The sequence below is a fragment of the Capricornis sumatraensis genome, chromosome 3 (genome assembly GCF_032405125.1).
Source record: "Capricornis sumatraensis isolate serow.1 chromosome 3, serow.2, whole genome shotgun sequence".
In the NCBI taxonomy this organism is placed as follows: domain Eukaryota; kingdom Metazoa; phylum Chordata; class Mammalia; order Artiodactyla; family Bovidae; genus Capricornis; species Capricornis sumatraensis.
This window is the reverse complement of record NC_091071.1, coordinates 173,207,280-173,227,656: the sequence shown is the minus strand read 5'-3', so window position 1 is coordinate 173,227,656 and position 20,377 is coordinate 173,207,280. Positions and strand designations below refer to the sequence as shown.

General features: G+C 44.4%; 1 non-coding gene across 1 annotated transcript; it reads left to right on the top strand.

Annotated features, from left to right (window-relative positions):
• The first annotated feature begins 8,705 nt into the window (after positions 1 to 8,705).
• On the top strand, positions 8,706 to 8,815 carry LOC138077269 (U6 spliceosomal RNA). Its single transcript, XR_011144729.1, has one exon. It is a non-coding gene; the product is annotated as a U6 spliceosomal RNA (small nuclear RNA).
• Positions 8,816 to 20,377: the final 11,562 nt, after the last annotated feature.

The window sequence follows — 20,377 nt, the reverse complement described above, 5'->3', positions numbered from 1 at the left end:
CTTGGAAGCCCTTGGAGAGAGGCAAGAGGGGGCCAGGAACCCCAGAAAGGAGGCAGCTGGCATTCTGCTTCCACACTGGTGTTGGTGTTGGATCAGAGTCTTTCTCTCTGTTGATGGGGCCGCATTTGGGCACACAAACAGCAGAAGCAAACCCCTGTGTGTTATTGTGGCAGTTCTTGGAGATTCCTGTTCACCCATGAATCTCTTTACTGGAGACCATTTCTAGAGGTCATGATCATTGACCTCTTGATTGAAAGGATATTTTTTTCCCCTCTTTTTCTCAGCAGAAGGGAAAAAGTTCCTTTAGAGGGGAAAAAATAGTGAAAAGAAAATTCTAGTAAGTAACATGGAAGGCCCTTCTTGTATGTGGTAGCTAAATGAATGGGTTCTCAGAGTGAGGTCAGACTTTTGGAAAATTAAGGAAGCCCTATTGAGGGCAGGAGTCTTCCCAGGTGTCGCTGGTGGTAAAGAATCTACCTGCCAATACAGGAGATACAAGCAATGCAGGTTTGATCCCTGAGCTGGGGAGATCCCCTGTAGTAGGAAATGGCAACCTACTGCGGCATCCTTGTCTGGCATATTCCATGGGTGGAGACAGGAGCCTGGCAGGCTACAGTCCATGGGATTGCAAAAGAGTCAGACATGACTGAGGACTTGTCAGCAGTGATTCCAGGGAGGGGAGGGGCAAGAGAGGTGGAAACAGGGGACAAAACCGAGAACCCAGGACCAGAAGGCTCCCTGCCTGCCTTCTGGTGACTAAGGGTTGTAATTTCAAAGCTGAATTTGGAGTGATATTCAATTTTTATATATAGGCTTCATTTTTGCTATAGTTCAGCTCAGTTCAGTTCAGCCACTCAGACGTGTCTGACTCTTTATGACCCCACGGATTTGCCATAGTATTTGCAGTTAATTATGTTTCCTCCTCTAGTTTTGTGTTAAGAGGAATCACTGTTGTTCCAGATATTTTTCTCAGATTAAGTTGTGGGGAGCACATGCTATCTGAAGTGGGGGTACCCCAAAAGGAAATATACTTACCCAACACAGGGCTTCAGGTGGATGAGCTTAGTCATCTCACAACCTATCTTCAAAAGTAAACGTCAAAAATTTTTTTTAATTTATTTTTTAATTTATTATTTTGAAAGAAATGAAAAATAAGCTTATTTGGTTGCACTGGGTCTTAGCTGGGACATGCAAGATCTTTAGTTGCGGCATGCAGACTCTTAGTTGCAGCCTGTGGGATCTAGTTTTCTGACCAGGGATTGAACTTGGGTCCCCTGCATTGGGAGCATGGAGTCTTAACCACTGGACCATCAGGAAGTCCAAAAACTTTTTTTCTTAATTTCAAAATATATTTAGGGTTACATAAAAGAAGCAAGATTCAGAAAGGTGATACTGTATAATTCCATTGACATGAAGCCCAAAAACAGGTAGAAACTAATATATGATTGTAAAAATCAGGATAGCAGTCACCTCTGAAAGGGCTTGACTGTCAAGGGCTCATGAATGTTCATGAAGAAACTTACTGGGTTGATTAAAATGTCTTTCATCTTCTTTTAAATATGGGTATTCTTGTTTTATATATTTTTCAAAACTCAACAAAATACACACTTAAGACTTACATATTTTCTGCATACAAATTATATTACAACAATAATTAAAAAAAATTTTTTTAAGGTACAGTGAGCCTTCAAGTTTTAGATGAACTAGCTTGGATTACTAGCTCCCTTCCTTGAAATCAAACCTGGAGAAACTATGGAAGCCAGAAGGAAACAGACTCCAGAATCGACGGAAAATAACTATGAGGCCACCAAATTAACCACGAATTCTCTCTGCACCTCTCCCCCTACCCCAGACGGAGGCTGCCGTGAACCTGAGTGTGGGAGGTTGGTGCCTGCAGGCTGTGATAGACCAAGGAAGCCTGCAGTGGGGGCTGAGTCTGGAGGAAAATGGTTTTTCTTTTTTGAATCTGTGTGTATATTTGGACAACTACCTGTTTGATCCAGACTTACTTGTTTTGGTTTATGTGTCTCCTTTGCTTCTCCTTGCCTTCTGGTGTCTTAGAACGAAGCTTCACCTTCCCAGGGTAGGTACCTGTTGCAGGAAAAATGGGGCACCAGATGATGGTCATGTCCCAGGTCTTGGGCAAGTCCACGGGATAGGCTGCCAAGTGAGAGTTCTTGGCTTCTCGAAAGTAAGAGTTCAAGATCGAGTCACAGTAAGGTGAAAACAAATTTATTTAGAAACACATTCCATAGACAAAATGCAGGCCATCTCAGAAGCAGAGGCGGCCCCAGGGTACAGAGTCATCTTGGAAAGTGATAGCACCCCAAAATATGGCGTGGTTAGTTTTTATGAGCTGGGTTATTTCACAGGCTAACGAGTGGGAGGACTATTCCAAGTATTTTTGGAGAAGGGATGGGAATTTTCAGAATTTGGGCCACCACCCAATTTTGACCTTTTATAGTCAACCTGTCTTGGCGCCTGTGGGTGTGTCACAGATTATGCTAATGTATTACAGTGAGCATATAATGAGGCTCGAGGTCTACTGGAAGTCACGTCTTCTGCCATCTTGGACCTCGTAGGTTCCAAGCAGTTTTCATCCAGTCCTCCACGGCTGTCATTCTCTTAAAGGTTATGCCCTGCCCCCCTTCCCTCCTGTCTCATGCGGGGTGATGTTGGCCATACAAAAGCCCTACTAGGGTTAGAATGCAAGTGGAGACATGATTTACTCTTGCTTTCTCCAGTCGGCAGGGCTGGGGAGTCAGTTTAGGGAGACGGCTTCCTCTCGAGGTTTCTTCTTTCTGAGGGTTTGCGGGGTAAGTGTGAGCAGGGTGAGCTGCATGGTGGGGTGGCTAGGCCACCAGGCAGCACTCTTGGTCACCTGGGGAGACCTGGGGCGGGGGTGCTCCTGGACCTGGGGTCGTCCCCTTCCTTCTTAAGGGTCCTTAAAGCTTGATGTAATTCGGACTTTAACTTTCCACTTCTTGCTACTGCTGCTGCTAAGTTGCTTCAGTCGTGTCTGGCTCTGTGCGACCCCATAGACGGCAGCCCACCAGGCTCCCCCGCCCCTGGGGTTCTCCAGGCAAGAACACTGGAGTGGGTTGCCATTTCCTTCTCCAAGGCATGAAAGTGAAACGTGAAAGTGACTTACCTCCAGACAAATTAGCTGATCCATAGCTAGTTTGATTCTGATTATTTAGCCACAGGTTAAAACTTGGTTCCATTTAATCAGTCTCACTTTCCTTTTTTCTAAAAAAGATATTTAAATGTTTATTCATTTATTTGTCTTAGTTTAGGCACGCAGGATCTTTGGTTGCAGCAGGTGAACTCTCAAACTCTGGCCCCCTGTGCTGGAAGTGCAGGGTCTTAGCCCCTGGACCACCAGGGAAGTCCCTCCTCATCTCCTTGCTGGTTAGTTTGGATGGCAGAGACACAGCTCTTTCCCTCTATTGCATGCTTCATTTTTTTGTTCTTTAATATCAGTCCCACCTTGGCAATTCCTTTCAGATTGTAACTCCTGAAACTTTCTGTTCCTCATTTTCTCACCTCTTGCAAACTAAAGGTTATCTCTACATTTGTTATTTTTGTAATTTTGCCTCTTACTAGTGCTTTCAAGATTATCACAGGCTTTATGCTTATTGGGTGTGATGGGGCTGATAATGTGTGGAAAATTACTTGGGCACAAAGATATCAACACGTTTGAGTAAAGGACTGTATTGTGCAGAGGCAGGTCTGAAATGACCTTTCACTATACCCGGTGCCATCTGTCGGTGGAGGAAGGGTTGACATTCTTTTTTCTGTTCTTATTTCTGTGAATCTATAGATGTTGAAATTTAAGTGGAAAAGTTTCTCTTTATATATTCATCTGTGGGTTTAAAAATAATTCATCCTAAGGGAGTAGAGGAGGGATGGATTGGGAGTTTGGGGATTATATATCATAATCGCTCAGTCGTGTCTGACTCTTTGTGACACTATGGACTGTAGCCCACCAGGGTCCTCTGTCCATGGGGATTCTCCAGGCAAGAATACTGGAGTGGGTTGCCATGCCCTCCTCCAGGGGATCTTCCCAACCCAGGAATCGAACCCGGGTCTCCTGCACTGCAGGCAGATTTTTTACTGTCTGAGCCACCAGGGAAGCCCAGTTTGGGATTAGCAAATGCCAACCATTATATATAGAATGGGTAAACAATAAGGTCCTACTGCATAACATAAATATTCAATATCCTGTGATACCATAATGGAAAAGAATATGAAAAATAATGTGGATATATGTATATATGTATAACTGAATCACTTTTCTATATATATATATATATAAAACTGAATTATTACTTCATGATTTTTAAGTCCTGCACAATATTACAAGATATGGCTTTATTACAGCTTACCCAGGTAGCCCTTGATGTTGGAAATTGTTTCTTTACAAATCAAATGTTTTCTTATATCTCCTGAGATGTTCTTTGGGGGTAGGGCTTGTGTAGGTGACCAGCTATCTGAAAAAATCTTGCAGTTAATGAACTGGTTTTTGTCATCCTCTTGGTTAGGTGGTTTCAGATATTTGTATTTTATTGTGGAGACAGAGAAGCATAGTTTTTGAACTGTATGCTCAAACACTGAGTGCCAGCCAAACTTCTACACTCTGCTTTATTATTCTAAAGAATAATGGTCAAATTCTAGTTGGGTAAGCTTTATATCAGAACTACTTGTTTCCTTTTTTTGATTGATGTATGTATTTGGCTAATTGTCTTTTTGATGAAGACTTGCTTTAGGAAGTCCATAGGAAGAGTTAGTTAAGATATCACTATTTGTCATATAAGAGGAAACACGGGCATGAAACTAATAGGACAAAATTATTTAGTATTTTAAAGTGTTTTTTTCTTCCTTAGTGTTCATCAGAGGCACTTGTCCAGTTTGTGGAGCTGACTAGAATAACCTTCAGAGAGCAGCTTTTGCTTCTCATTGGTTCGTTCTAAGGTGTTTCTATTGATTGATGAAGCTGTAGCATATTTGATAGATCTGAGCACATACTTCTCTTGGAGCAGTCAGTGGGTGACTATAGACTTTCTGATTTCTACTTTTTAAAATTTTATTTATTTATTTTTGGCTGTACTGGGTCTTAGTTGAGGTGTGCGGGCTTCTCTCTAGTTGTGGTGTGTGGGCTCCAGAGCGTGGGCTCGGTAGTTGCACCGTGAGGACTTAGCTGCCCCACGGCATGCGGGATCTCAGTTCTCCGTCCAGGGAGCCACTGCATTGGAAGGTGGATTCTTAGCCACTGGACCACCTGGTAAGTCCTTAGACTATTTGATTCTTATCACGCTTCCTCAGAAAAGATGCTTACCTCCCTCCTTTTTTCTCTTTTTCTATTGAGGGATAACACACATTACAAAATTCATAGCCATGCTAATCCTGAATGCTTGATGGATTCTCACATATGTACCTATCCACATGAATATCACCCAGGTCAAGGTGGAGAATGCTTTCAGTAATCCAGCTAGCTTCCCTGTTACCTTGGAGGTAACCACAGTCTGACTTCTATTATCAGTCTTGCCTGTTCTCGCACATACGGTATGTGCTCTTGTGTGTGGCTCCTTTTGCTCAATATTTCTGTTTTAGCGATTCATGGAAGTTGTTGAGTGCATGACAGAACCAAACTTGAGGCTGCTCACCCATGTATCAGTAAAGCTGATCTACTGCCACCGGGCTGTGGTGAAGGTAAGTGCAGTGCTATCCATGGGCACCAAGCAAGGAGTCCAGGCAGCGAGTGCTCAGAAGGCTCCAACTCCTCAATGACTTTCAGAGGAAGGTGTTTAAAGATAGGGTAAGGGAGGAAGATTGTAAGGTGTGTGATTAACTCGTGAACATTCTTCTGATTGGTTGGTAGTGAGGTAATTGGGAGTCAACATCATCAACCTTCTGGTTCCAACTGATTTGGGGTCTATGTACTTCTTCCATCTGGTGGGGGTTTCAGTATCTGCAAAACTGCTCAGAAGCTATGGCTCAGAATATTATCTATACCCCTTGAGGAGGAACGAAAGGTCTTTGACTCCGTTTATTGGCTAAGCTATTATTATTTTGTCTTGCTTGACTGTTTCCTTCACTTCTGCATTTTCTTACTTCTCTAATTAAATTAATTCTTTGGAACTTGGGGAAGGCCTAAGAGGCTAAAGTTTTTCTACAAACAAGAGGCAGGTGGAGGGCGTGGGGAGGTCTGTCCTGGGAAGGTCCGGCAGGTTCCCACTTGGTTACAAATGTACGGATGTCTGTTTCATTGTTGCTGTTGTGTAGCAACCCACTGTATGCCTCTGCTGCAATTTGTGTATCCATTCAGCTAGTGACTGTGAATGTCATCTAGTGCAATAGTCACTGGCTATCACAAGGCAAGCTATCAAGAACATCTTCTACATGTCTTTTCATGCAACCATTTCTCTTGGGCATATACACAGGATTGGCATTGCTGAATGAGAAGGTAGCTGTATATTTAGCTTTAGAAAAAATCTGCTGTACAGTTTTCTAAAGAGTTTGTGCCATTTTATATTCCTGCCAGCAAGATATGAGCATTTCATTCCTCCAGGTCCTTGTGTGCTAAGTTGATTTAATCATGTCTGACTCTTTGCAACCCTATGAACTGTAGGTTCCTCTGTCCATGGGATTCTCCAGGCAAGAATACTGGAGTGGGTTACCATGCTCTCCTCCAGGGGATCTTCCTGACCCAGGGATTGAACCCGAGTCTCTTACATCTCCTGCATTGCAGGTGGGTTCCGTACCGCTACCGCCACCTGGGAAGCACGTCAGGTGACTTCACCCGTCATAAATTCCTCAGATCAGGTATCTTTTCAGTTTTAGGAAAGGACTTTGTCCCTGAGAGTCAGTTTAAAGTATCTGTTTACACAAGACTGGGAATGGAAATATGAGAAATTAGAGCAGTCTTGTCTCTTAAATATAAATCTGGGTAAGAAAAGCCTGAAGGAGTGGATTTTCCTGGTCCTGGACAATTACTGGCAGTGTAGTAACTGTCTTGAAGACATCTTGGATAGGCCAATTGTTAGCTTAGTGGTATGGCTATCACCTTCTCAATGAGAAAAGAAAGAAAGTGAAATCGCTCAGTCAAGTCTGACTCTTTGTGACCCCATGGATTGTAGCCTACCAGGCTCCTCCATCCATGGGATTTCCCAGGCAAGAGTACTGGAGTGGGTTGCCATTTCCTTCTCCAGGGGATCTTCCCGACCCAGGAATCGAACCTGGGTCTCCCACACTGTAGACAGACTCTTTTACCATCTGAGGCACCAGGGAAGTCACTCTTCTCAATGAGGGCCACCCTGATTGCCCTATGTAATACATAACACTCTCCTAATCCTCTTTACCTTGCTCTTCTCTTTCCTCCATGGCCCTTATCATCTTCTAATCTAATTTATCTGTTTATTATTGTGCCAGTTACAAGCTGTTTTAGCTCCAACCCACCTTCCTATGCTCTCTGGGATGCTGGGACTGGGACTTTGCAAACTACATTTCAGCTTGGCCAGCTGGTTCCTGTCAACTCTGCATAGCGTTAGTCACTCAGTCACTTCCAGCTCTTTGCAACCCCATGGACTATAGCCCACCAGGCTCCTCTGTCCATGGGATTCTCCAGGCAAGAATAGTGGAGTGAGTTGCCATTTCCTCCTCCAGGGGATCTTCTGAACCCAGGGATCGAACCCAAGTCTCCCACATGGCAGGAAGATTCTTAATTTCTGAGCCAACAGGGACTCTGCATAGACAATGCCTGCTGGAGGTTGCAGGGATAGAGGAGGAAGAAGGGGCTTGCTCCTTCCACTTTGCTTCCTGTTCCTGTGAGCATCTCTGTAGCTACAGATCTTCACCCCAGCAATGGCAGGTCCTTCCTGCAGCAGCAGTTGAATCCACTTTGCAGTGTTTTTTACATCTGCAGAAGCAGCTTCTCTGTATCCCCCTCAGAGATACCAGCACCAGCCAAGCAGCGGCCCCTCCCTGTCCACCCCTTTCCATCCCCACTATAATAGCAGCTTCTTAAGGGCAGGGATTGTCTGTTTGGCTCACAGAGCTATTTCAAGCAAGTAATGCTGCACCTGGGCATCTTGCTTAATAATATTTGTGGGCTGAATGAGTGGGTGGGTACATGGGTGAATTGTTACTCATTTATGATTTCATGTGAATTACTTGTTTGGCTGACTTTTCCATTTTTGTTATTCTGAGCCAAGATTAACTATAAAATGAGGTTTAAATAAATTAGAATGGCATTTTCTCTTTTTGAGATAGATGCAGTTCCTAAAACTTGAGTGTTTTGACTTAAGGTTCACCTAGCGAAGTTTTGAGGACATCCCTGGACTGGGAGACAGAAAAGGCAGGATAAGAGTACTGATGACAGGGACAGAGGCATATTCCCATGGTCAGTGGTCAGCTCAGGAAATCAATGTATTTAACAAAACATGTTTGGAGACAAACTCATTCTGGACCAACCAATAGCCTTGCACTCTTTTTTCTTTTTTTATTAAATTTTAAAGAAACTAGTGTTTTACAGTCAGGACAAGATCGCTGGTAGAAGATTCTGAGTTATGGAGACAGGAATAGACAACAATCTCTCCAGCAAGAAGCAACAAGACCAAATGAAGTCACAGTGGCCACTTGTCCAAATGAAATTAATGTGGTGGTTTTCCATTTGATCAGAGAACCACTGAGTGATTAGGATCCAAGCGCTCACTTCAGCAGCACCCATAGAACTAAAATCGGAACAATACCGAGAAGATTAGCGTGGCCTCTGCCCAAGGATGAGAAGAGAATTCGTGAAGTGTTCCACGGTATTGAGCTCCCTCACTGTTTCCATCGTGCAAGGACACAGCAGGAGATAAACCTCTAGGGATCAGTAGCAGATTCTTATCTGCAGGCATCTTGATCTTCCCAGTCTCCATTTCTGCAGGAAATGAATATTTGTTCTTCAAGCCCAGAACAAGCAAAGCAAAACTAAGCAAAACAAAAAACCCCACAAAGGTATCTTGAGACACCAGTGAGTCAGAAGTTCACTATTTATAAAGTAACTTAAAAAAAAAAATACTAGAATTTTAGTTCATCAGTCATCATTTAGATAGCTTTAGATTTTTAATTTGGATCTCTGAAAACTCTTTAAAAGATCTTATTGTCTATTTTTAGAGTTGTAAACATTGTCACAGGCCTCAAGGACAGTTTAGAGTGAAAATATGTTATTAATACCTAATAGCAGCACAGGCCACAGAGTTGCTTCTTTAAGTTTGGCTTCCTGTGAAGAAAATCGGATTATTGAGTAATTTTGGTTACTTTGTTAATGTGTGTATGTGAAGTTTAACTCATCATGATGTTGCACACAGGTTTGGTTCATTCATTTTATTACTAGTGTTGTTATGCCTACTGTAAATGCTTTAAGAAAAGAGTCTATGCTGGGGTCCAGCCCCAGTGGATCCAGGGAATTCGAAGGGTGGATGGAGTCGGCGAGGAGAGATTTATTTAATTAGAAATATAAGATTAGATTAGGAAAGAATAGTGTAGTAGGAAAATTAGTGGAGAAAAGAGGCTGAATAACTTGGTTTACGTGGAGAACTAATAAAACCTCAAGACAAGAGGTTTGCACCATCTACTTTAGGCCACTGGCGCCTCTTTGAATAGTGGAGGGTGCCCTGCCTTGGGCTCCCTTTTGCGTGGGTCTTAGAAGCCAGGGCAAGTAAGTAGACATGGCGAGCCTCCACGCACCAGATGGGAATTCAGCCAGAAATTAAAGAAGACACGGGGAGACCAAGCTGCTTCGGTGAGCGAGGCCCCAATAACTTTATTTTTTAAAAGGACTTTTATACCTTTCCCACAAATGATGTTGTGTACATTATCTTCTGGCCTTGGAGACCTGTGAAACATTTTAAGACCCCCTTTGGTAAAGGCTGTTCCACCAGAAAACTTACTTTCCCTTGAAGTGTTTTTTCTTTGTATTTCTAATCTATGTCAGCCTCAGAAAGTATCAAACAAAGTTACATTTTCAGGAAGCAAAGGTGCAGTGAGTTACAACAAAGATAGGACCAATTAGCTCAAAAGTCTGACGTAGTCAGTTTCAAGGCTACACTTGTTTTTTCTTACATTCTAACTATGTTAACCAATGTGCTCCCAGGTGTACAGTGGGTAAGAGATATGGGAACTTAGCAACTAGCATTGGCTCAACAGTGAAATCTTACACCAGCGCTACTCTAATAACTTTTAACTCTTTGAAAGGCTTTCCATGCCTCTCACAGTTGGGGGTCTGTAAACAATCACATGGGTAGTTGTAAAAGATGGCAAGTTAGAGAGCCATCAGAGGGGTTTGAGCTGAAACACTCCTTTCAAATGTGGAAGACTGAAGCCCTAAGTTAACGTTTTCCAGAGTGTCAGAAGACTGGAAAAGCACAGTACAATAAAATCAGGTTTTATTTAAACCGACTCTGGTTTTTGGGGGCAGATGTTCAGGAAAACTCAGGGGGAACCCCTGCAGCCAGATCACGCCTTTGCGTTTTGTCGGGCTTCCTTCCTTATGACCTTTGCCATGGGCAGGATTCCTCATGCTGGCTCCCGGCAAGTCTGGTCCTCTGAGTGTTTGTATGGGGTAGATGGGTTTCCCAGGGGCCGCTGGTAGTAAAGAACCCTCTTGCCAAAGAAGGAGATGTAAAAGACTTGAGTTTGATCCCTGAGTTGAGATCATTTGAAGGTCTTTTGGGGCCTGTTTTCTTCTTTCTCTCTCTCTCTCTTTTTCAATAATAAGGGTAAATCAGGATTTTTTTTTTTTTTCTGGAGAAGGCAATGGCACCCACTCCACTACTCTTGCCTGGAAAATCCCATGGAAAGAGGACCCTGGTAGGCTGCAGTCCATGGGGTCGCTAAGAGTCAGACACGACTGAAGTGACTTAGCAGCAGCAGCAACAGCAGGATTCTTTATTATACATGTTCTTCTGATAAGATGGTATGGGCTCCTATTAGTTTACCTGTTGGAATTTCTACAATGTTTATTAACCAACGTGCTAAATTGTTCCAGTCGTGTCCGACTTTTTGCAACCCTATGGACTGTAGCCTGCCAGGCTCCTCTATCCATGGGATTCTCCAAGCAAGAATCCTTTTCAGGGGATCTTCCCAATCCAAGAATCTAACCCATGTCTCCTGCATTGGCAGGTGGCTTCTTAACAACTAGCACAACCTGCTGCTGCTGCTGCTGCTGCTAAGTCGCTTCAGTCGTGTCCGACTCTGTGACCCCACAGACTGCAGCCCATCAGGCTCCCCCGTCCCTGGGATTCTCCAGGCAAGCATACTGGAGTGGTTGCCATTTCCTCTTCCAATGCATGAAAGTGAAGAGTGAAAGTGAAGTTGCTCAGTCGTGTCCGACTCAGCGACCCCATGGACTGCAGCCTACCAGGCTCCTATATCCATGGGATTTTCCAGGCAAGACTACTGGAGTGGGGTGCCATTGCTTTCTCTGAGTGCAACCTGGGAACCCTTTATTAGCCAGAGGGGAGAGATTTAGGCCACTTAACACTTGTGGCAGCGTGTATTTTAACTAAATTTGTCTTCTAGAAAAAAAAATGTTTAAATGCTTCTAAACTCTGGGCATCACAGAGACAATATAAAGTGTGCTGAATCAGGAGGAATCTTGAGGTGTTTAAAACTAATTTTTCAAGTGAAATGAACACCTCTTTGACATGGAGAGGGTTGATCTCCAGTGGGGACTCATATTATTAAGGAGTTTCTTAGCCACAGTGGCAGAAGCAATATTTGTGTAGAGGAAGGCTTTAATTGTCCCAGGGGGGAGAAAAGCCCCACAAAACATCATTTAATTGTGAAAGGCGACTGATAGAAATTGGCCTGGGAAAATTGAAGGGACATCACTTGGAGATGCAGGAGAGGACCAGGAGGCCTTGCTTCACCATTTACCATCTTTACAGGCTGGCCTCACGGTGAACTAAGTTGGACTAAGTGGACTTCCTTGAATGGGTCATCCAGGAATCTGTGTTATACAGAAACAATACTAGCTCTTTGCATATAAAAGTTTAAAATTTTCAAAAAAAAAAAAACAACAACAAAACACCCCCCAAAAACCTGGTAGGTTTGGCAGACAGTGTAATTAAAAAATCCTGATCCAATATGCTGTAAAAACTTCAGAGTCTCATCCAATTTTATGCTTCCCTTTTCCCAGGCTCAGAAGCCTGCAGAGTAGGAAGGTCGTGTGGTTGGCGTCTTTTGTTTTTAGCCTTCCCCTCCCTCCCCACTCTCTGGCTGCTGTTTTGGGTCCCTTTAGGGCGTCCCTGGTGGCTCAGACAGTGAATAATCTGCCAGCCATGCAGGCGATCTGGCTTCGATCCCCGGGTTGGGAGGATCCCCTGGAGGAGGGCATGGCAACCCACTCCAGGATTCTTGCCTGGAGGATCCCATGGACAGAGGAGTCTGGTGGGCTACAGTCCATGGGGTCACACAGAGTTGGACACAACTGAGTGACTAAGCACAGCACACACAGGGCTGGGGCAGGGGGAGGGAGAGAGTCTTTTTGGTGGCTTCACTAGCAATCTGGCATTGTTACTACTGAAGTTGTGGAAGTTGAAAGATGATTGTCCTGTAAAGTGATTTGGTGGATTTTTTTTGAGGTCCTTTCTTTGGGGACCCCACTTGCAGTTCCATGGAGTGGACAATGCCTCCGTGTTTGATCAAAGCAGTTCCGTGTTTGGTGGTCTGAAACCCAGCCTCTTTCTGCTGATGTCATCTGACTTCTGGCAAGAAACTCTCTTGGGCAGATTTCTTTGTAGATATCCCATTCCTGGCAGTTTCCTGGGGACCGCCCATGGAAAGCACGAGTCTTTAACTTGCTGTGGGTCAAGCTTCTCCATGGAGACAGGTATTTCACCAGCTTCTTTTCTATCGTTCTAAGGATGGTGTGGTGATGGACAGGGAGGCCTGGCGTGCTGCGATTCATGGGTTCGCAAAGAGTCGGACGCGACTGAGCGACTGAGTTGAACTGTAGGATGGTGTGGGTTATTGTTTGTGCTGTCAGTTAACTATGTATCGTGTCTCAGCGTTAAAATCACCCTTCACTGCCCTGCTCTGTGGTAGTATCTCTGGACCCTGTAACTCTTTCCCCTCTGCCAGCCGGCGTGATGCTCGGGCTTGTCTCCGGAGCATGAGCAGGGAACACGGCAGGAGGAGGGGGCTTCTCATCAGCACTTCTGTGTCCTGCTGCTCCTGTCATGCATGATGGCCAGCAATGTGTAGGGACCAGTGGTATGTGGGACAACCGGGGGTGCTTATGCCAATGAGTTTATTTTTTTCAGTTTATTTCATTGAAGTATGGTTGATTTACAGTGTGCTATTTTTTTTTTTTGGCTTGCCGCGGGCATGTGGGACCCTAGTTTCACACTACGGATCGAAGCCCCCGCACCGCCCCCTAGTGGAAGCGCAGAGTCCCAACCACTTTACCTCGAGGGAAAGGGCAGGTTCCCAGTGAGTTTCAGGGGCACCACATAAGAAGAGGTGGCAAGAATACACAGGAGAACTGTACAAAAAAGATCTTCACGACCCAGATAATCACGATGGTGTGATCACTCACCTAGAGCCGGACATCCTGGAATGTGAAGTCAAGTGGGCCTTTGAAAGCACCACTACGAACAAAGCTAGTGGAGGTGATGGAATTCCAGTTGGGCTATTTCAAATCCTGAAAGATGATGCTGTGAAAGTGCTGCACTCTATATGCCAGCAAATTTGGAAAACACAGCAGTGGCCACAAGACTGGAAAAGGTCAGTTTTCATTCCAATCTCAAAAAAAGGCAATGCCAAAGAATGCTCAAACTACCACACAATTGCACTCGTCCCACATGCTAGTAAAGTATTGCTCAAAATTCTCCAAGCCAGGCTTCAGCAATTCGTGAACCGTGAACTTCCTGATGTTCAAGCTGGTTTTAGAAAAGGCAGAGGAACCAGAGATCAAACTGTCAACATCCGCTAGATCACTGAAAAAGCAAGAGAGTTCCAGAAAAACATCTATTTCTGCTTTATTGACTATGCCAAAGCCTTTGACTGTGTGGATCACAATAAGCTGTGGAACATTCTGAAAGAGATGGGAATACCAGACCACCTGACCTGCCTCTTGAGAAACCTATATGCAGGTCAGGAAGCAACAGTTAGAACTGGACATGGACCAACAGACTGGTTCCAAATAGGAAAAGGAGTACATCAAGGCTGTATATTGTCACTCTGCTTATTTAACTTATATGCAGAGTACATCATGAGAAATGCAGGGCTGGAAGAAGCACAAGCTGGAATCCAGATTGCCGGGAGAAATATCAATAACCTCAGATATGCAGATGACACCACCCTTATGGCAGAAAGTGAAGAGGAACTAAAAAGCCTCTTGATGAAAGTGAAAGAGGAGAGTGAAAAAGTTGACTTAAAGCTCAACATTCAGAAAATGAAGATCATGGCATCCGGTCCCATCACTTCATGGGAAATAGATGGGGAAACAATGGAAACAGTGTCAGACTTTATTTTTGGGGGCTCCAAAATCACTGCAGATGGTGATTGCAGCTATGAATTAAAAGACGCTTACTCCTTGGAAGGAAAGTTATGAGCAACCTAGATAGCATATTCAAAAGCAGAGACATTAGGATGGACTAAGGTCCATCTAGTCAAGGCTATGGTTTTTCCAGTGGTTATGTATGGATGTGTGTGTTGGTCTGTGAATAAAGCTGAGCGCTGAAGAATTGATGCTTTTGAACTGTGGTGTTGGAGAAGACTCTTGAGAGTCCCTTGGACTGGAAGGAGATCCAACCAGTCCATTCTGAAGGAGATCAGCCCTGGGATTTCTTTGGAAGGACTGATGCTGAAGCTGAAACTCCAGTACTTTGGCCACCTCATGTGAAGAGTTGACTCATTGGAAAAGACTCTGATGCTGGGAGGGATTGGGGGCAGGAGGAGAAGGGGACGACAGAGGATGAGATGGCTGGATGGCATCACTGACTCGATGGACGTAAGTCTGAATGAACTCCGGGAGATGGTGATGGACAGGGAGGACTGGCGTGCTGCGATTCATGGGGTCGCAAAGAGTCGGACACGACTGAGCGACTGAACTGATCCTTGCTTCATTTTCACTTTTAAATTTCTGTTATTTTACTTTTGTCTGGATCTTCGTTGCCACTTGGGCTTTGCTCTAGTTGTTGCGTGGGCGTCTCATTGCCGCGGCTTCTTTTGTGGATCACAGGCTCTAGGGTGTGCGGCTTTAAATAGTTGCAGCTCCAGGGCTCTAGAGCACACAGGCTTCATTGCTCCACGGCACGTGGGATCTTCCTGGACCCAGGACTGAACCTATGTCTCCTGCACTGGCAGGTGGACGGGCTTCCCTCATGGCTCAGTTGGTAGAGAATCTGCTTGCAATGCAGGAGACCCTGGTTCGATTCCTGGGCTGGGAAGATCCTCTGGAGAAGAGATAAACTACCCACTTCAATATCCTTGGGCTTCCCTTGTGGTTCAGACAGTGAAGAATCTGCCTGTAATGTGGGAGACCTTGGGTTGGGAAGATCCTGTGGAGAAGGGAAAGGTTACCCACCCCAGCATTCTGGCCTGGAGAATTCCGTGGACTATATAGTCCATGGGGTTGCAAAGAGTGGACATGACTGAGTGACTCTCACGTCTTCACCACTGAGCTGCGAGGGAAGCCCTCGCTTTACTTTAGAGTTTTCACATGCCTGCCTGTTAGCATGACTGATGCCATCTTGGGCCCATTCAGTTCTTGCTTTCTTCCACTGGCCCTACCTAGGGATGTACTGCGTAGTAAATCTCTTCCTTGTCAAGGACTCTGTAGTTAGTAGATATTGTTCATGATCGTTAGGTCCAGGTGGCCTCCATGCCCCCGTGTTCATTCCCAATGATTAGACCTTGTGTGACGTATTCCCAGTGCTCACCAGCCTAGTTACCCATCCATAGATCTTGACTTAGGGAAGCACTCTGTGTTTCCAAGCACATACTCCCCGCACCCTAGGTTAACTATAAAATCGTCCCACTTTTGCCTCCATGCTATAGAGCACGATTGTGAATGCTTTCAGATTGTCATCTGCCCAGTCCTACTCTGTGAGCAAGTTGTATGATAACCTGACCCATTGAGTATATGGAGCTGTCTGTCTCATTTTTCAGTCTTAAGGTACTCTCAGCTCAGTGGGCACTGTGCGTTCTCTTTGTCTTCCAACAGTATGTATCCTCAAAGTGTAATTATATTTATTTTTAGTTCTATATGAATACAGTCTTACTGGATGTGTGTGTGTGTGTGTGTGTTTTAGCTGCACCCATGTGGGATTCCCTGGTAGCTCAAAGGGTAAAGAGTCTCCCTGCAATGTGGGAGACCTGGGTTCGAACCCTGGGGTCAGGAATAACCCCCCTGGAGAAGGAAATGGCAGCCCATTCCAGTATTCTTTCCTGGAAAATCCCATGGATGGAGGAGCCTGGCAGGCTATGGTCCATAGGGTCACAAAGAGTTGGACACGACTGAATGACTTCAGATGTGGCAGGATCTTAGTTCTCCAACCAGGGACTGAACCTGCATCCTTGGCAGTGAAAGTGCTGAGTCCTAACCACTGGACCACCAGGGAATTCCTTGGATGTATTCTTTTATCTGGGACTTCCCAGGTGGCACTAATGGTAAAGAACCCACCTGCCAGTGCAGGAGATGAAAGAGACATGAGCTCGAGGGCATGGCAACCCACTCCAGTAATCTTGTCTGGAGAATCCTATGGACAGAGGAGCCTGGCAGGCTACCCTCCATAAGGGTGCAAAGAGTTGGACACGACTGAAGCCTCTTAGCACGCATGTACATTTTTTTATGTTTGTGAGATTTATCCCTGTCATTGTGTGTGGCCCTAACTCATCCCTGTATAGCATTTTATCGTGCGAATGTGTAACATCTGGGGTATCCATCTTATGGGTGATGGGCAACAGAATTGTCACAGTTTTTAGCTATTGTGAATATTTCCCAACAGGTCTGCTACACTGGGCTCCCTTGACAGCCAGAGAGCCCCTCCCTGGCGTTGTCTCTGCCTGCAGCATCCTCCCCACTGGGACATTCTCTGCTTGGCTGTGCCTCTCTCACATATCAAGTCTCAATTCAAATGTCACCCTCTCAAAGAGACCTGCCTTGATAATGCCACCTAAAATAGCTCCATCCTCATCCTTAAGCTCCGACACCTCACCCCATTCGCGTGCTGCTATGTGAAATTGTTAGCTTTTTTCAGTTGATTTTTTTATTGTGGTAAAAATATATATAACATACAATTTACCATTTTAACCACTTGTAAGTGCACGGTGCAGTGACTGTACATTCACAATGCTGTAGAACCATCACCACGATCTATTTCTAGAACTTTTCATCATCCCAAACAGAAACTCTACACCCATTAAATAATAACCCCCCATCCCTCCTCCTCTCAGCTCTGGTAACCCCTGTCCCACTTATTTTTTTTAAAACTGTTCTGTGAGGCTCGGGGAATCTTAGTTCCCCAACCAGGGATTGAACCCAGGCCCCCTACAGTGGAAGTGTGGGATCTTAACCATTAAACTTCCATGGTTAAGATGGTTAGTCTTAACCATCTATCCCACTTTTTGTTTTTATGAATTTCCCTATTTCTACATTCCTCATTTAAGTGGAATTGTATAACATTTGTCCTTTTGGGTGTGGGTTTTAAGATTAATTTAGGTTGCAGCGTGTGTTAGAATTTCATTCTTTTCAAAGGATAAATAGCATTCTATTGAATGTATATAACACGTTTTGCTTATCCAGACTTTGGTTTGCTTCTTCATTTGGTGGTTGTGAATACTGATGCCATAAAGTGTACAAGTTTGTTTCAGTCCTTGTTTTCTATTGTTTTGGATATATATCTTGGAGTGGAATTAAAATGATTGTTTAGACTTTCATTAGACTACAGTAGACCCCAATGCTAGAGCAGTGTCTGACTCACAGTACGAGCTTAAAATACATTTTTGAAATGAACAAATTTCCAAGGTAAACTGAACAGGGCATTATTATAGTAACCTACGTCATTGTTAAGGAGATTAAATGCCACATATCCTAGCATGGGGCCCTAGCATCTGATCACGGTTCAGCTTACATTAGCCCTACGTGACAACTTCACTCAGCCCAAGTTCCTGAAGTTGATGCTTGTTTTGGGGCTTCTATTTAGCTCTTTGTTGCCAGCAAAGATTTTTTTTTTTTTTTTTTTTTTTACATTTTTCCCATTTGCTGAAGGCCCTGAGGGTAGCAGATATCAAGATGGTCAAGGCCCTGCCCCTGTTCTCAGGTTTTAATTTTAATACAATTTGTTTCATAATAGACATAACAGACAGTGTGACTTGGGAGGCCTATTCAACGTGGGTGAAAATAGAGCAAAAAATCGTCCACTGTTTGTGTTCTGTGACCTCTGATGATCCCAGTAGGATCCCAAGTCCTGAGCTAGAAGGTGACACCACCCTTCAGCTTTACACTTCACCATTGCATGTTGAGTGACAAGTTGCTTAAATTTTGCTAAACTGCACTCTTGTTTCACATTCCTTGGAATTGTAATATGTGAATCTTTGCGGAAATCCTGGGTTTGGCAGGGGGAGTGGAGAGATGAAGGAAAAAGAAGCAGGCAGGGGTTGTTAATAATAGACTTTAAACAAGTTTCAAACCAACAGGTTATGATCAAGTGTCTACCGTATGCTTACTGCAATGCAGTGAGACTGGAGCTGGGGGACAGAGAAATTTTGTCCTCAAGGAGTTTATGATCGAGGTAGAGCAGATAGAACTTTGGGCTGAGAAAAGACGTTAGTAAGTGTTGAGAGCTGAGAGAGTTGCTGGTATGAACTTGGACTGTCAGGGTGGAAGGATGCACTGAAATAATCTGATCTCATTTTAGAGAGGGGAAACTGAGGCTCAGAGAGGGTGAGAGGTTTGCCTAAGGCCACACAACTAGATGATGCCAAAGCTAGGGCTTGAACTCAGGTCTCCTGACTTCTCCACCAGTGCTTTTTCTTTTTAAAAAAATATTATTTATTTATCTGGCTGTGCTGGGTGTTTGCTGCAGCACGCGGGATCTTCAGTCTTCATTGTAGCATGCGAGATCTTTAGATGCGGCATCTGAACTCTCAGTTGTGACACGTGAGATCTAGTTTTCTGACCAGGGATCGAACCAAGGTCCCCTGCACTGGGAGCAGAGAGTCTTAGCCACTGGACCACCAGGAGAACCTCTCCGTGTTTTTTCTATTGACTCACAGATGTCTCTGTTAATTCAATGGTCTAGCTTGGCTCTGTCCAATAAATAAAATTCTATAGCATGAGCCATATACAGAATTAAAAAAATCCTAATAGCCACATTGGAAAAAAAACCAAAAAGAAAAAAGTGAGATTAATTTTAATAACATGTTTTATTTAAGCCAATATATTTGGAATATGATCATTTCATCTGTAGTCAATATAAAAATTATTAATGAACTATTTCATATTTTTCTCATTGTACTAAGTCTTAGAAAAGTGTTCGTTGCTCAGTTGTGTCCAACTCTTTGCAATCCCATGGACTGTCGCCCGCCAGGCTCCTCTCTCCTTGGAATTCTCCAGACAAGAATACTGGAGTGAGTTGCCATTCCATTCTCCAGGGTATCTTCCCAACCCAGGGATGGAATCTAGGCCTCTTGCATTACAGGCAGATTCTGTACCATCTGAGCCACCAGGGAAGTCTTAGAAATTGGTGTATATTTTATACTTTGGTACATTTCAGTCTGGACCAGCCACGTTTCAGGTGTCCACGGGTCACACGTGGCCAGTGGCTGCTGTGTTGGCCAGGGCCAGCTAGCTATTTGAATTGAATAATGTATGTGCCAGGTTTTCAGGGGATATCTTGAAGAACGTGAAAGGTGTTATATAGACATCGTGGTTCACAGTCAGAAGAGCCTTAGAGCTGGCAGCCTGGGCTTTGACTCTTAGCTCAGTTGAGACAGGCTGAAGCCTGGGGCCCTTTGGTGCAGTGCTGCAAAGCTTGCACCTGAGCACACCTCTCCTTGAGCAACAAAGTACAAAGAAACGGTATGGGACTAAAAGTAGCCGAGTTGGCACATGTGCTGCTGCTGCTGCTGCTAAGTCCCTTCAGTCGTGTCCGACTCTGTGCAACCCCATAGATGGCAGCCCACCAGACTCCCTCATCCCTGGGATTCTCCAGGCAAGAAGACTGGAGTGGGTTGCCATTTCCTTCTCCAAGCCATGAAAGTGAAAAGTGAAAGTGAAGTCGCTCAGTCATGTCCATGCAGTTGGGGCCAATTCTGGACAAAAGACACAAGGAGACCAAAAAAGCCAACTGCCACTTTTGAAAAACCTAGAGCAAAAGCAAGG